This window comes from Cannabis sativa, chromosome 2 (genome assembly GCF_029168945.1).
Source record: "Cannabis sativa cultivar Pink pepper isolate KNU-18-1 chromosome 2, ASM2916894v1, whole genome shotgun sequence".
Lineage (NCBI taxonomy): Eukaryota > Viridiplantae > Streptophyta > Magnoliopsida > Rosales > Cannabaceae > Cannabis > Cannabis sativa.
In genome coordinates, this window is record NC_083602.1 from 22,605,270 (window position 1) to 22,621,996 (window position 16,727).

General features: G+C 34.6%; 1 long non-coding RNA gene and 1 other non-coding gene across 2 annotated transcripts; one reads left to right on the forward strand and one right to left on the reverse strand.

The window, feature by feature from the left end:
- Window positions 1–4,391: 4,391 nt before the first annotated feature.
- Window positions 4,392–4,498, forward strand: LOC115721470 (small nucleolar RNA R71). Its single transcript, XR_004012491.2, has one exon. It is a non-coding gene; the product is annotated as a small nucleolar RNA R71 (small nucleolar RNA).
- A 3,337-nt stretch (window positions 4,499–7,835) lies between these two features.
- LOC133034845 (uncharacterized) lies at window positions 7,836–13,306 on the reverse strand. The gene is made up of 3 exons (XR_009686196.1): window positions 12,099–13,306; window positions 11,597–12,007; window positions 7,836–11,119 (listed from the first exon to the last, which is right to left on the reverse strand). It is a non-coding gene; the product is annotated as an uncharacterized LOC133034845 (long non-coding RNA).
- Window positions 13,307–16,727: the final 3,421 nt, after the last annotated feature.

The window sequence follows — 16,727 nt, forward strand, 5'->3', positions numbered from 1 at the left end:
CACAGCTCCCATTTTTGCAAACCTTTGCTCCAAATCCAAGGGAGCCTGTTGTTGCTGAAAATTATAAACACTACGCAAGTGCACGCAATCAAGTAGTATACTCACGCAAGTGAGGTCGAACCACAGGGAATTGGATTAATTACTACTAAACTATGCTTATAATTCTATTTGACAAATCAAAAGTATTTATGATTTAAAAAGAATCAAAGTAATTTAGAAAACTTAAATAACACAATTGAAAGTTTAGCAAGATGAGATAATAGGGAGGAGAATCCTGTTGTTGTTTACCCAAATCGTTAATGTTTAATTGCTATCCTATTCTTGAAGTGAATGACAGATTATAAAGTAACCTAGCTCTTTTCAGATCTTCTAGATTCTAAATCACATGTTATCTAATTAATTCCTTAATTAAACTAACACGAAATCTGCATTAGGTAATAATCTACTCGTCACATAAGTCATGTAAATACTCTCGTTTCACATAGAACATCAATTATCCAAATTTTAGCATTCTCAATTCTCACTTTTCAGATTTCGAATTGAGATCATAAAGCATGCACAAGGTGATCGATCTTAAACATGAAATTAAGCGCAAATTAAGATAATTTCACAAACAAGAATGAAGGAATGGCAATTAAACATTAACTAGGCAAAACATTAAACAACAATCATCATCCTCCCTAAATGGGAAATTTAGTTCAGAAATAAATCCATAACCATTCCTATAACAATATTCAACATAAATAAATTAAAGAGGAATAGAGAAAGAAACTGTTGGTGGATTGACTCTGAATCTTCACTTTGAATTACTCTGCTCTTTCTGCCACTTTCTGCTGTGTTTTATGTCTCCAAATCGCTTCCCTTGACTTCCAATCGCAGTTTTCTATTTATATCTAATTTTTAGGGTTCGTCGGACAAAAATACCCCTGACCGTACGGACGCTCGCCGCGGCTAAAAGTGGTCTCGCCGCGGCCAAAAGTGCATCAAAAAACCACGTTTCTGCCCAGACTTTCTAACCGCGGCCATGGAAATCTCGCCGCGGCGAGATGAAATTTTCTGCTTTGATCTGTTTTAGTAAAATGAGCATAACTTTCTCATCCAAACTCCAAATGAGCTGATTCAAGATGAGTTGGAAAGATAAAAAAGAGATCTAAAATTTTTATGTTTTGACTTTGTCCAAAATATGATCAGAACATAGTCGAATTTAGGCTTGAAGTTTCAGCTTTATTCTCTTTCAAAATTTTCTCTATTTTATAGATCACTGTTTTCCGAAATTCGTCCAATTTCTACATTCCAAGTGTAGAAACCTGAAACAAAAGAAAACAAGCGTAATTCTATTCCAAAAATAATAATAAAGAAGAAAAACAACTATAAAATGTGACCCAAAACTTAGGCTAAAATAGCCTAACAAATTTCCCCAAACTGAATCTTTACTCGCCCCCGAGTAAAGCTAAACCTCAACTAAACTAAAAAAAAACAATGCAATAGATAACTAAACCTTCCAATGATTGAACTACCACTACCACCTGCACAACTTCAAGCAAATCAATAACCAGAATTTCAACTCAATAACTCTAAGAACTAACTTGGATGCACCATTTAGAAGTAAGCAATTCATACAGAGACAAAACATTGCATTTGACATTCATATCACAACCATTCTACACTTGCTGACATTCCGCTAACCCATGTTCAATAAGTTTGGATGACATACCTCTCTCCACTAATATTGATAATTTTTTCTCGGAATGAAGGTCTTTTTCGGTTATATTAGCATGGCTTAGGTAAATGGGTAGATAAAAAGTCATTTAAGCTACATTATACCATAAGTACAATTATACCAAACAATCACCCACGTATTTTTGCTTTTTCATATACCCCAAAGAAGATAGTAAGAGATTGCATATTTTTTCCTATGTGCCTACCCCATTGTTCACAATTGATTCTCAAGAAGAAATTATCACATTTACTTTTTTTCTTTTGTTTTTTTTTCTTCTTTTTCAATAAAGGCACAACACAAAACTACTATTTTATTTTATTATTTCTTTTTTTCAATCTCTTACTGCAAAATTTATTCCCCCACTTACAACAATTTATCCCCCCCCGAACTTACTTAAAGGCTTATGGCATAATAAGGTATGTTGAGGGTGAAAGTAGTTAAAGATAACGAATTCAGCTTAGTTAAGTGGTGAAAATTTTTAAAATAGGCTAAGGCTCAACTTTGGGTAAACTAAGGATAAAACTTTTCAGGTAGGCTTGAAAGACTCAATCGATCCAAAAGAAAACTTGCCTAAATCACTTTCCAAACAAAAATCAACAAGAATTTCGCTTCAAGAGAGTATGTCAAACAAATTCTATTCCATGTCAAGCTAATCATTCCACAATCCAAATAGAACAAAAGTGATATGCGTCAAAAATAAATGTTTTACATCTACATGAGCAACCTTCTAATACACATCCAATTTAATTCAAAAAGTTATGAGTCAAGCACACAACTAAGATTTTAATCCATTGCACAAGTGAATAACAGTAGTTCAATCAATATTCCAGCTCAGATATCAACACATGACACTAAAAAAAACTAACTAAACGAAAAAAAAAACTGAAAGAAAAAAATTAAGTCTCTCCCCCCAAACTAAAGATGCACATTGTCCCCAATGTGGGAAAATAAAACTGTGTTGAGAGAAACTTACCTGAGCCCCATTAGAAGGAGTTTGGTGGACCCTTTTCATCCAAAAGAGCCCTCGTACTAAATGAAGAAAATTTACCACCAATAGTGTTGATTTCAGAGTTTTGCACAAGAGTAAGCTCACCTTCAGAACTACCACACATCAATCTTTTCCAACGACGCTGAATCGTTCGAAGTCGCTCTTTAGGCTTTGCTTTCTTCTTATCAGCTTTAACAAAAGAACCCTTCACCATCTCAATCTTGCAACAGGTAGGAATGTCGGTTGGGGCACAAACATTAAAACTGACCTCTTCATCTTGCACTCGCAGCTTTAACTCCCCCTTTTGAACATCTATTCATGCTCGGCCTGTGGCTAAGAATGGTCTTCCCAAAATAATGGGAATAGTTGAATCTTCCTCCATATCAAGAATTAGGAAATCAACAGGGAAGATAAACTTACCAACATTCACCAGTACATCTTCAATTATCCCACGAGGATGAGTCAAAGAACGATCTGCCAGTTGTAGAGTCACTGTTGTAGGCTTTGCTTTTTCCCAATCCTAGCCTTTTGAAGACAGACAATGGCATTAGATTAATGCTTGCTCCCAGATCACATAGAGCTTTAGTTTCCACTGAACCCCCTATAGAGCATGGAATATTGAAACTACCCGAATCTTTAAGCTTGGGCGGTAGTTTCTTTTGCAAAATGGTGCTACACTCCTTAGTTAATGCCACTGTTTCATAGTCCTCTATTTTTCTCTTCTTAGACAATATCTCCTTGATGAACTTCACATAACGGGGCATTTGTTCCAAGGCTTCAGCAAAAGGAATGTTGATGTGTAGTCTTTTGAAGACCTCTAGAAATTTTGTAAACTGCTTGTCTAGATTGGTCTTTCGGAGTCTCTGAGGATAAGGTATCTTCACATGATGATCAATACTGATTGGTGGAGACTGTTGGGGTGGTGCAGGGCTATCAGTAGCCTTCTTTTCCTTTGGTGCCTGTGTCTGTACCTGTTGATCCTGAACCCCATCTTCAACTGGTTGCTTGCCACTAGGTCCTTCATAACTCTTTCCACTCCTCAAGGAAATTGCTTTACATTTCTCTTTTCCTTTTGCCTCACTAGTGCTAGGTGAATTTTCTTGAGCTTGTTTTTCCACTTGAGTAGCCAATTGTTCCATCTGAGTTTCTAGAGTTTTAATAGAGGCTCTAGTCTCCATCATGAATTGGAGCAATAAATCAGCTTGGATATTGGAGCCTCCACTAGGACTTTGTTGTTGGTTTTGTTGGGGCTGATTTCTCTGCTGGTAGAACCCCTGTTGGTTGTGCCCATAATTATTATTTTGGGAGTAGTTCCCAATGGCTTTTGCTTGATCCATTGGCAAATTATCCACATCTACTTGACACTCTGAAAAGTGATGGTTGCCTCCACATATCTCACAAATAACTTGGGCTTGTTTAGCTTGCCCTACAATCAGCTTTGTCAAGGCCTCAACCTGAGCTGTCAACTTTGTGATGGCATCAACCTCTAGCACACCAGCTACTTTCTTAGTTTGACTCCTTTCAGTTGGCCACTGCTGATTGTTTAGAGCCATCTCCTCCAATAGATCGTAAGCCTCATTAGCACTCTTTCTCATAAAAGCTCCACCAACTGCTGCATCTATCAGAGTTCTAGTGTTACCAACCAACCCGTTGTAGAAATTGTGAACCAGCATCCACTTCTCTATGCCATGATGAGCGCATTTTCTGATTAGATTTTTAAACCTCTCCCAAGTCTCATGGAGAGATTTATTATCTTGTTGACAGAAGTTGTTTATTTCTCCTCGCAGCTTTGCAGACTTTGCTGGAGGGAAGAACTTTGATAAGAATTTCGTTGCCAGATCATTCCAGGTGGCAATAGAGTTGGGTGGCAAGGAGTTTAGCCAACTCTTGGCTCGTTCTCTGAGCGAGAATGGGAACAGTCTCAGTCGAATGGCATCATGAAGTTAGAGAGATGCAGATTAGGATCTTCAGAAGGGAGGCCACCAAACTGAACTGAAGACTGCACCATTTGAAGTATGGCAGGTTTGATCTCAAAGTTGTTTGCATCCACTGCCGATGGCCTGATACATGACTGCACTCCCGTCAGAGTAGGGAGAATGTAATCTCTCAAGCTACGGCCATTAGCTTGATCTTCCACGGCGCCACCATTATTACCGTTATTACCCCCATTGTTTGCAGCATTAGCATTCACATTAGCAGCCATGATTTCTGAAGTTTCAGCAGTTGCTGAAACTCCTTCTTTCCTCTTGTTCTTTCGGTTTCTCCTACAAGTTTTCTCGATTTCAGGATCAACTGGTAATATGACAGCTTGTCCTTGACGGCGCATACACTTAGGATTCCTGAAACGGATCACGAAAATATTGCAAGAAAAAGGTTAGAAAATCAGCAAGAGACAATATACCAAAGTAGAAGTTAGTATAATTTTGTGTAATATTAATCTTTAAACAATTCCCCAAAAACGGCGCCAAAAAACTTGTTGCTGAAAATTATAAACACAACGCAAGTGCACGCAATCAAGTAGTATACTCACGCAAGTGAGGTCGAACCACAGGGAATTGGATTAATTACTACTAAACTATACTTATAATTCTATTTGACAAATCAAAAGTATTTATGATTTAAAAAGAATCAAAGTAATTTAGAAAACTTAAATAACACAATTGAAAGTTTAGCAAGATGAGATAATAGGGAGGAGAATCCTGTTGTTGTTTACCCAAATCGTTAATGCCTAATTGCTATCCTATTCTTGAAGTAAATGACAGATTATAAAGTAACCTAGCTCTTTTCAGATCTTCTAGATTCTAAATCACATGTTATCTAATTAATTCTTTAATTAAACTAACACGAAATCAGCATTAGGTAATAATACACTCGTCACATAAGTCATGTAAATACTCTCGTTTCACATAGAACATCGATTATCCAAATTTTAGTATTCTAAATTCTCACTTTTCAGATTTCGAATTGAGATCATAAAGCATGCACAAGGTGATCAATCTTAAACATGAAATTAAGCGCAAATTAAGATAATTTCACAAACAAGAATGAAGGAATGGCAATTAAACATTAACTAGGCAAAACATTATACAACAATCATCATCCTCCCTAAATGGGAAATTTAGTTCAGAAATAAATCCATAACAATTCCTATAACAATATTCAACATAAAGAAATTAAAGAGGAATAGAGAAAGAAACTGTTGGTGGATTGACTCTGGATCTTCCCTTTGAATTACTCTGCTCTTTCTGCCACTTTCTGCTGTGTTTTAGGTCTCCAAATCGCTTCCCTTGACTTCCAATCGCAGTTTTCTATTTATATCTAATTTTTAGGGTTCGTCGGACAAAAATACCCCTGACCGTACGGACGCTCGCCGCGGCCAAAATTGGTCTCGCCGCGGCCAAAAGTGCATCAAAAAACCACGGATCTGCCCAGACTTTCTACTTCGATCTGTTTTAGTAAAATGAGCATAACTTTCTCATCCAAACTCTAAATGAGCTGATTAAAGATGTGTTGGAAAGATAAAAAAGTGATCTAAAACTTTTATGTTTTGACTTTTTCCAAAATATGATCAGAACATAGTCGAATTTAGGCTTGAAGTTTCAGCTTTATTCTCTTTCAAAATTTTCTCTATTTTATAGATCACTGTTTTCCGAAATTTGTCCAATTTCTACATTCCAAGTGTAGAAACCTGAAACCAAAGAAAACAAGCGTAATTGTATTCCAAAAATAATAATAAAGAAGAAAAACAACTATAAAATGTGACCCAAAACTTAGGCTAAAAATAGCCTAACACCAGTGACAGATAACCATCACTCCCGTCGGAAGCCCTCCAAGGGCTTTCACCTTGGTTACGGGGACAACTTGGGCTCCATTCTCTCCAACCATTACTAGCCCTGGCCACTTTACTCTGTCTCTCCATATTACACCTGGTGTCACTTCTACAAGACCAACCTGTCAGTTAGTAAGTCAGCCTGGTACCGCACTTACGGATTTTAAGGCAATGCACTTAACATAAACAATTATAATCTAATATGCTTCCTAACTGTTGGGTTTTATGCCCTAAATAAAACTCATTTCAATATAATCAGATTTACTTATTAATATAGATCAGAAATAACATTTAATGTTGCATGGTTCACATGATTTATTTCATGATTATATGTACATAATGTATAGATTCATCTGAAACCCTTTTCACATACTTGATCCTGTTTATTGTGCCGTCAACACATTGGAAAGTAAACATGACTATGTGAATAAAGTTTCCTAGATTTATCAGACATAGGGTTTTACTGATATGATAATCTACAACAGAGTTTACTTGCATTTGGAGAAGTGCTATGTTCTTTCCAGAGCATTGGTTAAAGTAAAGCTCAGGTTGGATGCATGGAGTATGCATCGGAAGGGACCGATATTGAACTTTGACTTAGATTTAATTAAACTTACCGTAAAATCTATTCAAGTCAATATCGCCTAGTTGATCCTAGATCAAATGATCTTAATCCTGATATGATTAGGCTCAATCTCGAGAGGCTATTCGTGTTCTTTGATTTGTTAGTTAAGCCTACTTTTAGGTCAGGGTGATACGTACATTTTGGGAACACGGTAGTGCAATTGAGTGGGAGCGCTATCATAAACATGGAATCTATAGCTTCTATCTGGCGAATAGTAAGCAAAGGATGATCTCCTTCGAGCTTGACCAAACGAACATAAATGGTGGAGTACTCATTTCACATAAGCTGAAATATCATTTATACGGGGTCAAGTGTTTTAAGGAATAAATACATTGTAGGGTGTAACGGTAATTTAATCCCTTTACAGTGTAGATCATTCATATAGAGGATCATTGATCACATTAGGATTATAACAATGGATAACTAATGATGTGTCTATATGGTGGAACATATAGAGCATTCTATATACTGAGAGTGCAATTCTAAGTTCTATGCGTGGATTCAACGAAGAATTAATAAGTTAGTGAATTTTAGTGCTAAATTCTTGATCTACTTATTGGAAGCTCGGTTATATAGACCCATGGTCCCCCTACTAGTTGATATAATATTGCTTGTAAGACTCATGTAATTGGTTTTGATTAATCAATTATAATTCTCAAATTAGACTATGTCTATTTGTGAATTTTTCACTAAGTAAGGGCGAAATTGTAAAGAAAGAGTTTATAGGGGCATATTTGTTAATTATGATACTTTGTATGGTTCAATTAATAAATATGATAAATGACAATATTATTTAATAATTATTTATAGTTATTAAATAGTTAGAATTGGCATTTAAATGGTTGAATTAGGAAATTGGCATTTTTGAGAAAATCAGATACAAAATGTGTTAAAATTGCAAAATTGCAAAAACAAGGCCCAATCCACTAAGTGTATGGCCGGCCACCTTTATAGCTATTTTAAGTTGATTTTTTCATTATTTTAATGCCATATAATTCAAATCTAACCCTAGTGGAATGCTATAAATAGATAGTGAAGGCTTCAGAAACATAACACTTTTCTTCAGACTTTCTGATTCAGAAAAACTGAGCCTTCTCTCTCCCTATCTTTAGCTGACCACTCTCTCTCTTCTTCTTCAATATTTCGAAATCCTTAGTGATTAGAGTAGTGCCCACACACATCAAGTGATACCTCAATCATAGTGAGGAAGATCGTGAAGAAAGATCATCAACAAAGGAGTTTCAGCATCAAGGATTCAGAGAAAGAGATCCAGGTTCAGATATTGATAATGCTCTGCTACAGAAAGGAATCAAGGGCTAGATATCTGAACGGAAGGAGTCATTATATTCCGCTGCACCCAATGTAAGGTTTCTTAAACTTTATACGTGTTTAATTTATCGTTTTAGAAAGTTCATATTTAGGATGTTAATAAACATACTTGTGAGTAGATCTAAGATCCTGGTAAAATAAATTCCAACACTAACATGCTTTCACATTCACAATTATTTAAAATACTAAACAAGTACGGGCTTACTGAACCATGAACCGAGCTTTCTCTGATGAAGATTGTACATGTCTTAGCAAGCTTCCGTAGACAAACCTGGCGGCTCTCATACCAAAATTGTAACGCCCTACTGCTAAGGCACGCTACAATGCTTTTTCAATTACAGTGCAATCTTCGCTAATCGAAGAGTTTTCTTGGAAAACGTGTCAAATTAAAACTTTTATATTAATTAATAAACTTTATAACATATCAAAATATTTACAAGTGCTGGGATCCCGTTTTCAAACTTTTTAAAAGTAATATTTCAAAATACACATTTTTCAGGTCGCACAACGACTGTCAAAATACAATTCCCAGATGTCCCGAGACCGAACACTCCAGGTTGTGCTGCTTTGACATGTACAATCCATCCGAGCTCAGGTTCACTCCGGTTCAGTTATCGCCTTTCCTTTACCTACACATGAAAGTAGAACTGTGAGTCAACAGACTCAGTAAGAAAAGCATATAACATATCATATAACTTTCGACTTGTAACTAGGCGCCCATACACCTATTTACAAGGCTTAACAGATGAGTAAGAACGTTCTAACTAGCTGTGCTATTGACCATGATATCACCCACTATCAGCACTATGATCGCACTGCGGGACCGGCACTATGTTCGTACCGCTATGATAGCATCAATAGCACCCAAGAGTACAATTGGCCATGATATCACTCTTAACCAGTACTGTGCCCGTACTGCCGAACCGACACAATTGTTGTGCCACTATGATAGCGCCAATTAATACTCTCTGGGGTGAATATCACTCTTAACCTGTACGATGCCTGTACTGTCGAACCGACACAATTGTTGTGCCGCTATGATATCACCCAAAACATATACAATCATACATACAACATGCATATATCTCTTATAACACGCTATATACAGTTCTTACCTGTTTTCCGAATTCAAGTGTGTTGGCCAACCTGAACGGAAATGCTTGCGCTAGATGGATGCCCTAATCACATTATTTGCAACACAGATGAGTGACTCGCTAAATCACTTTCCGGGGACTCCAACTTGAAACTAAAAGTTTCCCTATCGATAAACAACATGGCAATACCCTAAATATCTCAAAATTGGGAAAAACTAGGGTTCCAAAAATTCCCCCAACCGGCAGACCGGTCCCAACCGAAAGTCCATTTCTGGAACACCAACCGGTCGACCGGTTCTGTGCTGGGAACACAAAAACCAACCCCCTTATCAATTGAATCCCAAACTTTCTAAAAACTTCCAGGGTACCTATACATTGCATTACAACCTAAACCAACCAGAAAATCACAGAACAAACCAATAAATTCCAACTTGCCATTAAAGCTCAAAGCTTGAGTTTCAAAACTCAAGCTTTCTTAGAACTAACACCAAGCACCAAAATCAACTACCAGAACCTCTAAACAACCAATATTGAACATAAAAACCGAACCCTAAGCATTTCTAAACCTAACAGCCCCTATTTCACAAATTCACCATTTCTAACTAAGCAAAAACATGAAAACTAAAGGGGAGTTCATTAGGGCTTACCTTAGATTAATTTCTCCCTTGATTTCCTTGCTAAAAACTCAGAAATCAACAACCCTTTTCCTTGGTCTTGCTGGTTCGAGAAGAGAGAGAGAAGAAAGAGAGCTTCTCCTTCTATTTTTGGTATTTCCTTCTAATTCCTCTTTCTTTCTAACTAAGTAAATTAACTACTTAATTTTGGCTGAGAAAAATGTTGCAAGGTGTCACCAAACTAGGGCAGCCACCTATCCCACCATTTAACCAAATGACATAATGCCCTTTGACCCAAAACTAGGGTATATCAAAAGCTAGGGGTAAAATGGTCAAATCCCATAACCCTGCTCAATCCCGATAATTATTTTCTCTAAAATATTTCCCGCTAAGAAATAAAGTTCTAAACTTACCCATATGATTAAACTAGCCATCCATCGCATTTTCCGTTGTCGCCGAGCAAAAATTACAAAAATAACACATTTCACATATAAGCTAAATAATACCCCTAGAGTTTAATAAAATCTCCGAAATTGAGAAATTATAACTCTAATATTTATTTCTAAATATTGGGATTCACAATTAAATAAATTCACAAATAATTATAAAATGACAGAAATTAGTGCTAATTGCCTTTTCTAATCCAAATTACTAAGGCGGTCATTACACATCATCTGTCTTCAAAGCACTCTTAACAGTGCTATCAACTACACCCTTAAGAAAATCAGGATCAATAAACATATTTTCAAAATTCAAAGTGTCCTTTTCCTCCTACAAAATTGAAGAAAAAACATTTAGAACGAACAATAACATTCAAACAATGCAAAACATAAATGTGAAAAAGCTTTTACCTCAGCTTGAACAGTATGAACGGACAACTGTAACCCACCACCATCATTCGATATATCCTGATAGTATGCCTGAACCATAAATTAATTGAAACAAGATTTAAACATAAATATAGAAACTGGTTTCCTACAGAAAATAACACAGAAACATAGACATAAACAAAGACCAGAAACCAGTTCCTACAGAAACCTGTTTTCACTAACAGTCAAAAATCATAACATAACACATCCAATACATAAACAAAATTAAACAAAGATGATGAAAAAAATATAAAAAAACCAAAAACAACATAAATAAAGAAACTGGTTTCTTACAAAAAAAAACACAAAACAAAGACCTAAACCCATACCAGAAACCAGGGCCAATAAACAGAAAAATTGTATCTCAACCAAACCCAAAACAGAAACCTGTTTCAAACAACTGTAGAAAATAATATAATAACACATTCAATACAGAAACTAGTTTCAACAAAATGATAAAAAAAACTATAATAAAACCATAAACAACAAACCTATAATCAAAAAACACTAAACAAAGAAACTAGTTACCTCTCTTATAGGGGATGAAAAAAATTCAGAATCCTTAGAACTGCCATCATTCTCCTTCTTCTTCAATCCATTGATAATTTCTGCTAATTTAGCAAACTCACTCAAAAACTCAATCCTCAAGCTGGAAATACCATCCTTAATTTGTTGTTGGCACTCTTTGATAGAATTAATTTCAACACAAATCTGGTCCAACTTTCCATGAGAAACGTGAATAGTATACAGTAATGATAAACATACACAAAAGAAATGCAAACAGAAACCGGTTTTTAATACCTTGACCTCATCATTAACTTCATCAGAAGACACATCACCACCAATCCTCTTCGGAACATATTTAGGATCAAACTTGAATTTAGAAAAAAGACTTTGAGATTTTTCACCACTCAAAGCAACAAAATCCTTTACAACAATCTGTAAATATAAAAACACAAAACAATTTAAAAAAATCAAAGAAAAATAAAACAAATAATAACCAAAAAATAAAATTTGAAAAAAAAATTACCTTCGGATTGTTGAACACACCCTGAATCAATTCACTAAACTCCGTTGTAGGGCTATTCTCCCAATTCAGAACACGAGGAATCTTGTTGCTGATTCTTTTGCAAAATCAAGGAGAAAAAGACAGGATAATCTCGTACAGCCAAATAAGAAATGCAATAGGAAAGCCTTTAAGCTTGTAACCCTTCTCAATCATCTTCTTCTTAGCAAGTTGTTCAAGGGTATTGTTAACATCTTTTAATGCAATCTTCAAGTGATGAAAAGTCTTTTCCCACAATAATTTCCCCCATCCAAACCGATTGAAAACTTCAATGTAATCATCTCCATTAACCATAGCAAATATGAAGTTGTCAATCTTTTTCCCTTGGGGATAACCATACAAATACCCAGCAAAGAAGTATACAAGAGCTATCTTCACATAATCTTCGTCATCTTTCAACGCACCACTAAAGAAAACACTAGCAACTTCCTTCACCGTAAGCTTCTCAGTAAGCCCATGCATGCAAAAAAACCCTCCTTGTAAGCAAGCAACTTCTTTGATTTGAAGAGATCAACATCATAAAATTTAGTACAATCCAAACCGATTATTATGGAAAACTCTTCAATTCTGAAACGAACAGCCTTGTCTCCCAATTTGAACCAAAGCTCGACATCATCCCTTTCGGTGTGAATCTGCCACAAAAGAACGAGATGAATTAGCTGTATCTGATAGTTAAAGTTGCTCACATCAAGAAAATGCTCAAATGTAGACTTGCGAAACAACTCCTTCTGATCATCTGACAGGTTCTCATTGATATCATCAATGACATTATAAGGATTGTAGAGTTGAGGTTTCCCAACAAACCTCTTCTTAACATCAATTTTAAAATAATATTCCTGTGAGAGAAAAAACAATATAAACAATCGAAATTAAAAATACGCAAAGAAAAAAAAAAGAAAAAATCAAAAACTGGTTACCCATCACAAAGAGAAAAACTAAAAACTGAAAATAAAAACATATATATTATAAAAAAACAGATTCAAATAAAACTGTAAATAGAAAACCTGAAGCATGCAAAAATATAAATTGAAAAACCAGTTTCTTAAAAAAATAAAAATTACCAAAGGACCGTCAACAAAAGGAGCCTCGCTCTTCTTCTTGCCATGCGATTTGGAAATCGGTTTCTTCTTGACTTTCTTAGCAACATTAACAAGCTTCTGATCATCAGTAACATTAGGTTCACAAAGTTTATCCTAAAAAACATAAAACACAATACAGTTAAATGAAAATGAAAAAAAAAAACTATTAAATTAAACAAAACAACCAAAAAAATATAAGAAAAAAAGAAGACATACCAAATTAGAATGGTCCACCACATCCTTAGATTTTCTTTTCTTTGACGCACTAGCGTCGTCACTAACAACTTTTCTTTTTTTTGCTTGAAACAAGTTTTGGCACAACTTTCTCAGTTTGAAAATCATCATCACTCGCTGCTGGAAGGACATTAGTATCCTTCTTACTAACTTTTTTAGAACGGTGTTTCTGAGAAACATGATCAGCAACATCGCCTTTAGCCTCTTGATTATCATCCTGAAAAAATAAACATAAACAAAACAGAACAAATAAAAAAAATACAAACAAACCAAAAAAAACCAGTTTTATATAACATAGTAAAATCCAAAAACAAACATATAAAGGATAAAAACCAATTTTCGAGGAACAAATACTTGGAAAATTTAAACGCAATAAAAATACCAAATCACAATGAAAAATAAAATAAATTCGAAACCGGATTCAGTGAAATTTAATACATGCTTTATTTTTCCGTGGAGATCTTCTTAATCCTGGAGCTTTCAAAGGTTCCACAACATTATCACCCTTAAATAAAACAACACAAGATCAGTTTCATAAAAAAAAATTAAAACCAGTTTCGTAATAACCAAAAAAGAAAACATATACAATTAATAAAACTGGTTTCAATACAAAACATAAAACATACTTTAGCTTTGCGTGAATCTTTTTTCGGTCGCCCTTTAGCCTTCGTAGAAGGCTCTACCTTTTGAACAATGGATGAGACTTTAGAATCTGATTCACTCTCCATCCGATAAAAAAACAAACCACAAAATAAACATTAGACACAAACAACAAAAACAATCACGAAATTAACATGAAAACCAGTTTCATACAAACTAACAGTAACACACCTCAACCTTAACCTTAAAACCACCCACACACCAAAAATCACAGAACGCACAAATAACACAAATCAATCTGTAGAAACTGGTTTTTGACATGTTTCCAAAATAGGTATGATCAAAGAGGTTTCCAAAAAGGTATGATAAAAATGAAAAAACACATTTTCAATATGTGCATTATTTTGCAACCTGAACATTAAAACACCTCACAAACCAAAAATCTAAGGAACCCAAACAACCCCTGCATCAATTCTAACCAATATAGAAACTGTAATCTCAGAAACTGGTTTTTAACTGATTCCAAATTAGGTATATGATAAGCCCAAACAACACCTGATATAGAAACTGTGATCTTCATATAGAAACAGGTTTTCCAATGACAATTTTTAAAATCACATAACGCACAAATAACACAAATCAATCTCTAGAAATGGGTTTTTGACATGTAGAAGTAATAATAGAAAGAAACTGTAGTTGCAATGATTTCACTAAAAAAGTGGACCAACAATATACAGTGCACTAACATCAGGACACACACACACAACAACTCTCTCTGTTGACCTCATTGCTTCCTTATGACTATGGCTTTTCTTAAACGAATTCAATAGTTATATAAGATTTTGAAAAAACATATCAAAGCCGTATTTTTCAGTGGAGACCATTATTAGAAGAAATTTAACCCATACTAAACACAGAAACCCATTTTCAAAATAACACCTGACTTATTTGCAAGGGTATATACATATGATATGGCCTTCTCTCTCTCTGTTTTCCATTATTTGTTTAAGGAAGACTTATATATATAATTTATAATTAATTGGACAGGTGGGTATAGCTGGAGTGCCAATTAACCGCTCAAAAATTTACACCAAAAACCAGTTTCTAAAAATGAAGGAAAAATTAACACTAAAACCAACAACAAAAGATACCCAAAAACCAAACAAATTCTAAAAAAAAACACAACAACAACACGAAATATCAACAATTTTTTTTTTAAAAAAAAAAAAACTAAACAACAACATTGTAAACCATGAAACAAAACCCAAAACACAAAATACTCAACTAATCCAACATGAATAAATAAAACAAATACAAAAATAACTTCGAATTAAAAATTTTTAAAAAAGAAGTAGAACAACACACTAATAATGTTAAAAACATAAACTGGGTATAGATAATTTTCCAACGAATCTCTTAATTTCTATCTTAATCCTCCTATTTTTCTTTCAATAAACTACTCCCTTATATGCCATATAGTATAGGCGGTTTAGTGTTTATAGGGATGAATTGAAAACTGAAAAAGTAAGTTAAAATGGGGAAGCAACCATCAAATCGTGATGATTGCATGCAAAACCCCTCTAAACATAAACGATTATCTTCAAAAAAAAAACTGAACCAAAAATTTAAACACTTAAAATTACTAAAATAACCTTAAAAAACTACAAAACACACAATATGGGCTTTTTACAAAATTGTTCCAGCCGTATGGGCTTTAAAATCCCATAAACTATTGCCAAAGATTAAAAAAGCCATATAAATGAGTCCATAGTTAAATATGCCATATTTATCATAAAAGGTTTAAAAAACCCATACTCCATGTAAATTACTTCTTAAGGGAATAAAATTTCAAAATGTATAAGTTTTTAAAATATTTTTTTTTGCACATTTTTTGTAATTATATTGTTTTTGTTGTACATTTATGAAAAAAGTCTTTTTTATTTTTATTTTTTTTTTTATAGATTATTGTTATTGGACATCAGTAATATTCAACACTTTTTATAAGTGAGGCTATTTTCTTAAATTATATGAGACCGATACTTAATTAGTTTAGTGAGAGTATTTTTTTTAGATCCGTTATATACATTTTTAAGAAAGTAATTGCATTTATTATGTTAGACTTGTTCTTGGTAAAAATGTAAGGATGTTATGTAATAAATATTTTCAAATTTATGCTCTCTTTCGAAAAAGAAGAGCCTTCTACTGAAATGCTGAATATGCCTGCAACTATGGATACAACTGATGCTACCATGGAAGACCTACTTGCTAAAACTACCAACCTAACTGTTCTAGACGAAGATGGCTGGGAAATTAACATGGCTGGAGGGACTGAGGTAGCTTCATTATGTGCGATGGGGAGGTTTTGTTCCAATCGACCCATCAGTCGTTCTCTGTTGAGAACGATCCTTGGAAGAGTTTGGGGCATTGCAGACAGAAATTGGGGTGTGGAGATCAAACACACCATTAAAGAAGCAAGTTTCTTGGTCTTTTCTTTCAAATCTTCCCAAGATTTGGACAGAATATTGACCAAGAACCCTTGGTTTCTGAATAATGGGCTTCTAATTGTGGAAAGGATGACTGAAATGCCTATTAATTGGGATAAAGTCCTTACCAAATTTCCTCTAAGTGGGCGAATACTTAATTTACCCACTAGCTCAATAACTCAGGGAAACTTAAATCG